We start from the raw sequence: 12722 nt of genomic DNA on the forward strand, positions 1-12722 counted from the left end.
CGCCTAATTTCTATGCAAAATAATTGTACCGCTTTGAGACGCAAAAATCTGAAATAATCATAACGCCAGGGAGGTTAAAATGTCAGGTTTCTGTGATGTAAAAAAATGAGACAAAGATAAATCATTTCAGAACTTTTTCCACCTTTAATGTGGCCTATAAACTGTACAACTCAGTTGAACAACAAATTGAAATCTTTTAGGTGGAGGGAAGTAAAAATAAAAAAATAATATGGTTGTATAAGTGTGCACACCCTTAAACTAATACTTTTGATTTTATTACAGCACTCAGCCTTTTTGGTATGAGTCGATCAGCATGGCACATCTTGACTTGGCAATATTTGCCCACTCTTCTTTGCAAAAACATTCCAAATCTGTCAGATAGCGGGGGCATCTCCTGTGCACAGCCCTCTTCAGATCACCCCACAGATTTTCAATCGGATTCAGGTCTGGGCTCTGGCTGGGCCATTCCAAAACTTCTTGTGGTGAAGCCATTCCTTTGTTGATTTGGATGTATGCTTTGGGTCGTTGTCATGCTGAAAGATGAAGTTCCTCTTCATGTTCAGCTTTCTAGGAGAAGCCTGAAGGTTTTGTGCCAATATTGACTGATATTTGGATCTGTTCATAATTCCCTCTAGCTTGACTAAGGCCCCTGTTCCAGCTGAAGAAAAACCGCCCCAAAGCATGATGCTGCTGCCACCATGCTTCACTGTGGGCGTGGTGTTTTTTTGTTGATGTGCAGTGTTGTTTTTGCGCCAAACATATCTTTTGGAATTATGGCCAAAAAGTTCAACCTTGGTTTCATCAGACCATAACACATTTTCCCACATGCTTTTGTGAGACTTCAGATGTGTTTTTGCAAAATTTAATCAGGCTTGGATTTTGTTCTTCATAAGAAAAGGCTTCCGTCTTGCCACTCTACCCCATAGCCCAGACCTATGAAGAATATGGAGATTGTTGTCACATGTACCACACAGCCAGTACTTTCCAGATATTCCCGCAGCTCCTTTAATGTTACTGTAGGCCTCTTGGCAGCCTCCCTGACCAGTTTTCTTCTTGTCTTTTCACCAATTCTGGAGGGACATCCAGTTCTTGGTATTGTCACTGTTGTGCCATATTTTCTCCACTTGATGACTGTCTTCACTGTTTTCCATGATATATCTAATGCCTTGGAAATTCTTTTGTACCCTTCCCCTGACTGATACCTTTTAACAATGAGATCCCTCTGATGCTTTGGATGCTCTCTGCAGACCATGGCTTTTGCTGTAGGATGCTACTAAGAAAATGTCAGGAAAGACCTACTAGAACAGCTGAACTTTATTTGGGCTTAATCAGAGGCCCTTTAAATGATGGTAGGTGTGTACTGACTACTATCAAACATGAGTTTGAATGTGATTGCTTAATTCTGAACACAGCTATTTCCCTCCCCCCTAAAAAAAATTTCAATTTGTTTTTCAATTGAGTTGTACAGTTTATAGTCACATTAAAGGTGGAAAAAGTTCTGAAATTATTTATCTTTGGCTCATTTTTTTACGTCACAGAAACCTGACATTTTAACAGGAGTGTGTAGACTTTTTATATCCACTGTATTTGCAAACATCCATAGGGCTATTCAGATAGTTCAGACATTTGCTTGGGGCATGCAATCAAACAAGTAACCTTCTGTGAGATTCTCTTCAATTTCTAGACCTCATGGTGGCCCCCTTTTTATGACTGTTCCAGTCGCTTAATTTCATTCAAGGCCTCCCCAGCAAAACGTTGGCATGGAACAAAGATGCTGCCTCTCACAATCTGGCTATACTCCTATCCAGCCAGTCAAGAATTGGTGGTTTTTCCAACTCAGACGTAGCAATGGGAAAGTTGTTCCTGCCATACAACTGGAAATTAACAACAATGGCCAGTCTCTCAGGCTGGGGAGGAGTGTTTCCATCTCTCACAGTTAGGTAAACATGGTCACCTAAGGAAGCCAAGCTCCCCATCATCTTGGAGCTCAAAGCAATTAAAACGACTCGGCACCATTGGACCCCCTCTTTTTCAGGGACATCCAGTTAAGGTGAAATCAGAAAATGCCAAGACTGTGGCCTACATCATTCACTAAGGTGGCACCAGTAGTCATGCAGTCTTGAGAAAGTAAGCCATGGACATAAAACACTGCCTAGCAATCTCTACTGTACTATCCACATCACAGGAGTGGAGAATTGGAAGGCATATTACCTCAGTTGTCCCCATCTGGACCCTTCATCCCTAGATCTTCAGCCTTATTTGCAAGAGATGGGGGACTCCAGGAAGGGATAGCCTGGCCTCCAGGTTTAGCAGCAAATTATATAAGAAAAAAACTGCGCTATTAAAAAAATGAACCAAGCTGCAACTCAAAAATTTTATACAACACTTAAAAACAATAAAAACCAAGGAGAGTCACGCTAAACTAATTGACCTGTGAGACAGTATAACATATGCTCACAATGACATAAGCCAATGCACCACAACAGGAGAGACTGACAGGTAAAAACACGATTCCACCCCGTATGGATGCACTCGCCAACGATGAATGACTTGATATCTAAGCACCAGTGACAGATACTCGAATAGTCAAAAAATGAAGTGAATTGGTGAAGGTGAATTCAAACCAAATAAACTACATTACTGAATAATAAATAATCAAAACATAAATATAAATATTGACAGGTATGAACAGTAAGTGGCTGAAGTCCAAAAAAGTATTGGTGACCCAAGACAGGGTTAATAAATAAAAAAGTCCATAAATTGATGATCAGTGATAATTTCTTCAAAGGTGATGAGAATGAAAGCACCCCAAGGAAAGGTGACCAAAGCAGAAGTGCCTCCACCACAGCAAACACTGCCGCTTACCAGATGATATTGGTCCCTTAATTACAGGGGACCGCAATCAGCAGATGACTGTTAGCCCAGCCCGGGATCATTAAGGAGTGCACCGGACTCTACAATACCAATAGTGATGGTCCCCATACAAAGTCGTATCAAACCCAGCAGCAGAATCCACATAAAATGATAAAGGCTCGCAATAGTGTAAAAAACCTTTAACATTTATTCAATTAAAAATAAAGACAAATGCGCACTTACATTGAGGTAGATATATAACAGCATATAAAAGAATCGAGCCGGCCAGCCTCGAATAAGCCCGTAGCTTCCCGGACTAAAGCATAAAGCGGTGACGTCAGTGCATCGCTCCTCATCCCTACGCGTTTCATCACTAACGACGTCATCACAGGGCACGGGCGGCGTCCTGACGCACCACTTAAGTACCAAGTATCTAACCAAGCCTCAGTTTGGATCCAGAGGGGAGAGCCCATAGGCGCCATCTTGGTAAAGGGTAAACCTATCGACATACACATCTGAATGCCCGTACAGTGAGGGCAGGACATGAGCAGCCAGAAGCCACCTAGCCAATTTAAAAAACATGATGAAGGTGCCGCAAATTGCCAAATAAAATGGACGGCTGAAAAAAATTTTAATACCATACATTAAATTTTAAGCACATCCAATGAAAAATGCAAACCTACCTGAATACACAGGAGTATCAAAGCAGCCCTGAAATAAAAAAAAAAACGACCAAAGTGATATCAATTAATAAATATATGGACCGTTAAAAATGAAAATATGACAGTAACCATATACAAATCCTAAACATTGTGGGTGGGCGGGAAGGTAATCTAAATGCAAAAGCCTCTCTGTAAAAAATGTTAGTAAATATACAGAGTAGGCATGTATTGATTATTGGGCAAAAGCCGTGTATATTTACCATCCCCCCTTACCAAAGGGGCACCTCGCAACTCCGCAGGACCCAACCGTTCACATCAGCCAAATGAAGTCAACAATATGCAAATTCTCATATAACGGACACATTAAATAAGTGCCATAGTGACATGAAAATAATAAAAACACAAAAATAATAATCAAGTCCAATGCCAGGCTCCTGCAGACTCTGTAAGGGCAGATAGTTACTGAAGAGCAAGAAGATCAATGAACTATGAGAGCGCTCATCAGTGCCCTTGCAGTTTATTCAGAACTACAAGTAGTGTGCTGCAATTCGTGCGCTTGCAAGAAAACTGCAAACCTTAGTGACAAAAAACAAATACAATAAAAATTCAGTTAAATCAAACTGACAGCAGCATCTAAATCACAATCCAGGTTGGATGTGTAACAAACTACAACCAAACAACAATTAAAAGTGCCCTAGAAAGGGTATGTGTACTGCTCAAGCTCAGTAGAGAGGGGGTATGTAAACATACGCAGCTGCTGTTAGAGTGCTGACAGGGGATGGAGCCCCTCTTGGCTCCTACAAGGGTTTACGAGACAAAAGGGGTAGCCCCTGGAAGTCGCACATCTAAGGTGTCCTAGAGAAGTGAACAGAGTGGAAACCTCAGCCTGGACTCCAACCAGGTCACGCCCCCAACTTGTTTCACTCCCGGAGCTTAGTCATGGGAATAATTAAAAGTGTGCTATCCTTGTGCTAGGTATAGGTTAATAAATCACATAAGAGACACAATAAACGTGCACTAAACGTAAGGTGAACTCCTAAATTAACATGTCTGTGCAAATAAAGTCCATATAAAATGTGCAAACACTGCAAAAAAAAGTTCTAAAAATATATATATATATATATATATATATATATATATATATATATATATATATATGGTGCTCAGAGTTTCTAAACATCAGTAGTTCCTTTCTTTGCCATGAAGGAATGATAACGCGCAACACTGAAGAAACAGTGCTCCCAAAAGGAATCACTACAAACAAATGAGCTCCTTACCAGCTGCTCTAATACAAGGAGACCATCACACACCTTGCTGCATAGCAACCATATATACCATGGTCTTGCTTGCAAAGGTTCCACGATCTCCTAAGCCAAAAATAGACTCCATGGAGGATGTTAAAGTACAGAGGAAAATCCACATAGTGTAGTATTTCACCAAGATTTTGATAAAAACACACTTAGTTTTTAAGGAGTTACACAGCATGTGTTACAAACAACCAGCAGGTCCAAACAGTCAGGCCAGCTTGCAGAAAAACGCCACATGTGAAGCCCCTCCCAACGCATTTCTCTGTAACCAGCGTCTTCTGGAGATATGAGTCTCACATGACATGTTAACATTGAGGCTTCTATACAGCCCAAAAGGGGATAACGATCCTTAAGACACCCGTGCATGTGGTTGGTTCACTCTTCATACATGGACATAAGAAATATACAATCGAATGTCCTCCAATTTGGCCTGTTACTAAGCATTACCTTGTATGAATTGTAAAATTAGAATAAAAATGAAAAAATTTACAGGTGCATCTCCAAAAATTTGAATATCATCAAAAAGTAAATTTTTTCAGTAATTCAATTCAAAAAGTGTAACTTCATACAGATTCATTACACACAAAGTGATATATTTCAATTATTTCTTTTAATTTGTATGGCGTACAGCAAGTGAAAACCAAAAATTCTGTATCTGACAATTAGAATAAGACCAATAAAACACAGTATTTTTAATACAGAAATGACTTCCTGAAAAGTATGTCCATGTACAGTTTAGTATGTACTTAATACTTTTACTTTTAATGCACTCCTTTTGCATGAATTACTGATTCAATGCGGCGTGGCATGGAGGAGATCAGCCTGTGGCACTGCTGAGGTGTTATGGAAGCCCAGGTTGCTTTGATAGCGGCCTTCAGCTCATCTACATTGTTGAGTCTGGTGTCTCTCATCTTCCTCTTGACAATATCCCACAGATTCTCTATGGGTTTTAGGTCAGGTGAGTTTGCTGGCCAATCAAGCACATTGATACCATGATCATTAAACCAGGTATTGGTACTTTTGACAGTGTGGGAAGGTGCCAAGTCCTGCTGGAAAATGAAATCTGCATCTCCATAAAGCTGTTCAGCAGAGGGAAGCATGAAGTGCGCTAGAATTTCCTGGTAGAGGGCTGCGCTGACTTTGAACTTGAAAAAACACAGTGGACCAACACCAGCAGATGACATGGCTCCCCAAATCATCAGTGACTGTGGAAACTTCACACTGTACCTCGTGCAACTTGGATTCTGTGCCTCTCCACTCTTCCTCCAGACTCTGAGACCTTGGTTTCCAAATTAAATGCAAAATTTACTTTTATCCGAAAAGAGGACTTTGGACCACTGAGCAACAGTCTAGTCCTTTTTCTCCTTAGCCTTGGTAAGGCGCGTCTGACGTTGTCTCTGGTTCTCATGTGGCTTGACATAAGGAATGCGACAGTTGTAGCCCATGTTCTTGGTATCTCTGTGGTGGCTCTTGAAGCGCTGACATCAGCCGTAATCTACTCCTTGTGAATCCTCCCGCAAAATCTTGAATCGCCTTTGTTTCACAATCCTCTCAAGGCTGCGGTTATCCCTGTTGCTTGTGCACCTTTTTCTACCACACTTTTTCCTTCCACTCAACTTTCTATTAAAATGCTTGGATATAGCACTATGTGAACTGCCAGCTTCTTTAGCAATGACCTTTTGTGACTTATACTCCTTGTGAAGGGTGTCAATGACTGTCTTCTGGACAGCTGTCAGGTCAGCAGTCTTCACCAAGATTGTGTAACCTACCAAACCAGACTGAGAGACCATTTAAAGGCCCAGGAAACCTTTTACATGTGTTTTGAGTTAATTGGCTGATTGGAGTGTGACACCATGAGTCTACAATATTGAACTTTTCCACAATATTGTAATTTATTCAGATACTGAATTTTGGGCTTTCACTAGCCAATAACTTTTCGATGATATTCTAATTTTTTGAGATGCACCTGTATATGATAAAACAATATGATACAACGATATGCATTGCATGTCCCAAGCCCAATATTCAACCTCAGTGCTATTGAGATCATGGGGAACAGAGGGGTGCCAGACTGATATAGGCAATATTTCCAAGAATTTTAATTAAAAACAAGTAGTAACTCACATTTGAGGTAGAATGATGTCAGCATGTGATAAGATTGCCAGTCCTGGGAGCTCTAGAGAGCGTCCTGATTGTCCTCTGCAGCCTGGGGCATGGATGGTGTGTTTGTAATCATCCAGGAAGTGCTGGGAAGCAGGAAGCCTGGAGCAGCTGATCACGGCTGGGACCAGCATGAACCACAAGATGGTGCCGGACCGGATGTGATGTCATAGGAACAGGAAATACGACTATTCACAGGTAAAAGGGGAGGTATTGCATTTCAAAGCTACAAGCTTCTTCATCAGATCGTGACTGGCTGACATGACTGATATTCTTAAATACAGGAAGACTGAAGGCTGGCAGAGACATCAGTCAAATAAACCAGTTAAAGGAATAGATGGTAGAAAAACAAATGGATATAGATATACATAAGTAAAAGCTTGCTTGTTAGTAAAAATCATTAATAATATTATGATGTTTAAAAAGAAGAAAAAACAAATGAATTAATTAGTTAAATAGAAAATAAGTAAAAAATTTATTAGTGAAAAATGTATTAATAAAAATCATTACTATAGATTAATTGGTTGAGAGATGATGAATTAAAAATAATAATAATACTCAGACATCACTACAGTGGATATATCTATCCATTGTGCTATGACGAGACATACCTCTTAAAGGAATATGTGCTGAACACACAAGAAAATGGACTTTTGATGGACTATTTGTTTTTAATATATGTTTTAAAACATTGGGGTATGTGTGTATGTTCTCACTATTGAGATCATGGTACACACAAACAACTTACTTTTAGAGCCCTTGCACACTGGGGCGATTTGCAGGCGCTATTGCGCTAATAATAGCGCCTGCAAACCGCCCCGAAAGTGCCGCTGCTTTCATTCCAGTGTGCAAGCCCCGAGGGCTTGCACACTGGAGCGATGCGCTGGCAGGACGGTAAAAAAAGTCCTGCTAGCAGCATCTTCGGAGCGGTGTGTATACCGCTCCTGCCCATTGAAATCAATGGGACGGCGTGGCTATACCGCCGGCAAAGCGCCTCTGCAGAGGCGCTTTGCGGTGGTATTTAACCCTTTCTCGGCCGCTAGCGGGGGGTAAAACCGCCCCGCTAGCGGCCGCATACCGACGGTAAAACGCCGCTAATAATAGCGGCGTTTTACCGCCGACGCCGCCCCAGTGTGCAAGGGCTCTTATGGATATTAATATTAATTTCACCGATATATATATATATAGCAATACATTGTAATACATTAAAAAATCACTATAAAAAAAACTTATAATAATAGCAACTTTACTATTAATGTGAAAGTGCTACAAAATGCATGTTGATAAATGAATATTATCAAATGTTATTAGGGGAGGGAATGTTCAAAAATATATGCATGAAGGTACCCATAAGCCTGGGTGAGATAGTGCTGCTTGCCCTGTTAAATACTATAATTACAATAAAGCTTCTCCAAGGGCTTTTATGCTGCAAGAAAAATCAACTAGGACACAAAATAATAAATATAATTTTTTGTGTTTCTAGTTCATTTTTCTTGCTGCATAAAAGCCCTTGGGAGAAACTTTATTGTAATTATGTCGAAAAAATATATACCACTGCAAAAAAATGTATATAATTTGAGGAAATACAGTATAAGAAAAAATATGAGAAGAATTTATAAAACACGTGAAAAAATATATAACAGATGAAGAAAGGAATACAACTATTTAATAATATAACAATTGATATCCCAATCCACATTTAAATCTTATTCCAGGGGATATAAACCCACTGTGTTTCTCTCTGGGAAATAATTATCTTAGTATTACTCCCCCTCCAGTGGGGCAGACAATCATCAATACCAATCACTTTTAGACTGGATGGATCCCTATTGTGATGGAGGGAAAAATTAGGAGATAGGCTATGTTCTTTAACTGCTTCCCAACCAGCCACTGCAGTTTTACTGTGACAGAACGGCACGGTTGGGCGAAGCGACGTTACCTTACGCCGGGCATGCGGCCGCCTAGGGGGTGCGATTAGATTCGTTTTAGAACCGATCAGTGCCCAGGCCAATGATTTCTGGCCTGGACCTGCTGATTGGTCCTGATGAATGAAATCCTCCCCAGCCTGTGTAAGTGTAAACACAGGCAGGGGAAGCGATGTCATCTCCCATCGTGGAACTCTTCCGTTCTGGTGAGAGGACATCCAAATGTGAGTTGCACCAACACTACACTGACACAGTACACATACACCCCCCCCAGTTAACCCCTTCTCACCCTGCCACTGTGTCACCCAGTGCAGTTTTCATATTTTTCTTTAATCACTGTACTGGTGTCATTTGTGACACTAATCAGCGTTAGGGTACGTAGTAGTAGCCCCAGATAGGTCTAGAAACCCCCCTAATAGAGGTTTAACCCCTTGATCACCCCCTGTCACCAGTGATCACCGTATTAGTGTTACGGGTGATGCTGGTTAGCTATTTATTAATTTATAGCGTCAGGGCACCCGCCATATATTACTCAATAAAGGTTTAACCCCCTGATCACCTGGCAGGTGACATCAGTTAGGTTTTAGCGTCACTCAGTCAGGGTCTGCATTGCCCCAGGCAGCATCAGATTAGTGCCAGTAGCGCTTAAACCCACGCACACACCATACACCTCCCTTAGTAGTATACTCTCTGAACAGATAGATATCTTTGATCTGATCAGAACTATATTAGCATTCCCAATAGTTTAGGGTTCCCAAAAACGCAGCATCAGCAGGATCAGCCCAGATACCTGCTAGCACCTGCGTTTAGCCCCTCCGCCCAGCCCAGCTTAGCCCACCCAAGTGCAGTATCAATCGATCACTGTCACAAAACACTAAACACATAACTGCAGCATTTGCAGAATCAAGCCTGATCCCTGCGAACACTAATGCCCCGTACACACGGTTGGACTTTGTTCGGACATTCCGACAACAAAATCCATGGATTTTTTCCGACGGATGTTGGCTCAAACTTGTCTTGCATACACACGGTCACACAAAGTTGTCGGAAAATCCGATCATTCTGAACGCGGTGACGTAAAACACGTACGTCGGAACTATAAATGGGGCAGTAGCCAATAGCTTTCGTCTCTTAATTTATTCTGAGCATGCGTGGCACTTTGTGTACACACGATCGGAATTTCCGACAACGGATTTTGTTGTCGGAAAATTTTATAGCAAGCTCTCAAACTTTGTGTGTCGAAAATTCCTATGGAAAATGTGTGATGGAGCCTACACACGGTCGGAATTTCCGACAACAAGGTCCTATCACACATTTTCCATCGGAAAATCCTATCGTGTGTACAGGGCATAACAGTTTTTTGGTAGCGTTTGAAGCAGTCGCTGACAGGTGCTTTTTTTTTTCCTGTGAGTCTCACTAGTGTACCAGTAAATTTAGAGGCCAAAATGTCCAATCGAAGGCACACTAGTGAAGAGGCCTACATGTTTCTGAGCATGACAGATGAGAGTGAAGAGGAACTCACCCATCTGTAAGATTCAGGCTCAGAATATGAACCTGTATACAGCAGCAGCACCCAGATAGCTCTGGCATTGGAGTAGTGGTCCCTGCCAAGGTCAGGCGTACCCGACCCCGCTCTTCTGTTGTTGAGGTGCAAGAACCGCAGGGCTCTCGTATGGAGCGGAGAGCCAGTACTAGTGCCGCTCATCCTTCTGGTGAACTGGCAAGCACAAGCGGCCTAGTACATCCTGGTCGTACATCCAGAACTGCAGTAACGCGTGGTGACGTGGCGAGTCCCATAAGTGCAGTTCAAGCTTGTGAGGTGGCTAGCACAACTAGTGTCCCGCATGCCACCAAGAAGACAAAGACAGGCCCGTCGAGCCCATAGTGCCCTTCCTGCTGCATTTGCCAATCTGAATTGGCAGCCCACCACTTCTGCAGCACCCGTACTTTCCCCATTCACTGGCCAACCCGGAATTCAGGTGGAAACAGTTAATTTTACGTCACTTGATTTTTATTCGCTGTTTTTCACCGAAGATCTCTATAGATCTAATGTGGACCAAACCAATTTGTATGCTGGTCAATATATAGCTGCTAATCCCCAGTTGACCCTTGCCAGAGATTGGAGACCTATTACAGTCTCCAAATTTAAGACCTTCCTGGGCCTATCCCTCCTCATGGGCATAACTAAAAAAAAGTGAGTTGCGGTCATATTGGTCCACTGTGACACGGCAACAGGCGATATACATATAGTTTTATGGTTTACAAGGGAAGAAATAGTCACTTTTTAGTCACTTTTTTGATCATGGAATTGGCGCATGTGGCACTGTGCGATCTAATCAACGGGGCTTACCCCAGCAGCTGTAAATTCCCATCTTAGGCTGGGGGAGAGAGCCTGCTTGAAGTGTAATAATTTGCTCGCTATGAAGTGGAGGAATAATAAGAATGTTTTCATTCTGTCCTCCCTTCACGCAGACACGACAGTTTAAATTCAAACGGCGACTGGTGTTGTGGAGAAACCCCTATGTTTCCAGACAGTGCTGTGGCCCAACTTCCCAATCCAAATGCAGTGAGCCGGCAGCATGAGAGGCATTTTTCGTTTGTCCTTCCTGGTACCCCACCCAAAGAAATCCCCAAAGAAGATATCGTGTCTGTAGAAAGCGCAGATTTAGGCGTGACACCCGCTTTTATTGTCCCTCCTGTCCTGACCAACCTGGTCTTTGCATCGGTGAATGTTTGGAGCACTACCACACACCAGTGGAGTATTAGTGTAGGGTACAGCATTGCACAGTCCTAGGGCACACTTACACAGGGTCTCGAAAAATTAGATGGCCATCACATTTTGAGAGACCCTAATCTGGAACGTTTACAGTTTATATAAAAGTGCAAAAATAAATAAATAAAAAGGCCAAAAATAGTTGTGGTTTTATTTTTCTTCTCTCTCTATTGTTCTCTCTCCTATGTTCGCTCTCCATTGTCCGCTCTATTGTTCACTCTATTGTTTTATATCTATTGTTCTCTCTCTTTTGTTACTGTATTTTAGAACTGTAATGTTTTATTTTTACTATGTTTTATTGTATTTGGTTTGCAGGCATGGTATGTCTTACTGTTATACTGTAACGTTACTTTGTTTTATTGTTAACCATCATTTGCTTAGCAGGTACGCCATTCAGCTGCAGCACGGGTTTATGTATTCTGACAGCAGCAGCCTTTGCTCCCACGATACAGTGGGGACGGAAAGTATTCAGACCCCCTTAAATTTTTCACTCTTTGTTGTATTGAAGCCATTTGCTAAAATCATTTAGGTTCATTTTTTCCCTCATTAATGTACACACGGCACCCCATATTGACAGAAAAACACAGAATTGTTGACATTTTTGCAGATTTATTAAAAAAGAAAAACAGAAATATCACATGGTCCTAAGTATTTAGACCCTTTGCTGTGACACTCATATATTAAACTCAGATGCTGTCCATTTCTTCTGATCATCTTTGAGATGGTTCTACACCTTCATTTGAGTCCAGCTGTGTTTTATTATACTGATTGGACTTGATTAGGAAAGCCACACACCTGTCTATATAAGACCTTACAGCTCACAGTGCATGTCAGAGCAAATGAGAATCATGAGGTCAAAGGAACTGCCTGAAGAGCTCAGAGACAGAATTATGGCAAGGCACAGATCTGGCCAAGGTTACAAAAAAATTTCTGCTGCACTTAAGGTTCCTAAGAGCACAGTGGCCTCCATAATCCTTAAATGGAAGACGTTTGGGATGACCAGAACCCTTCCTAGAGCTGGCCGTCCGGCCAAAATGAGCTA

The sequence above is a fragment of the Aquarana catesbeiana genome, linkage group LG01, assembly GCF_042186555.1.
Source record: "Aquarana catesbeiana isolate 2022-GZ linkage group LG01, ASM4218655v1, whole genome shotgun sequence".
Lineage (NCBI taxonomy): Eukaryota > Metazoa > Chordata > Amphibia > Anura > Ranidae > Aquarana > Aquarana catesbeiana.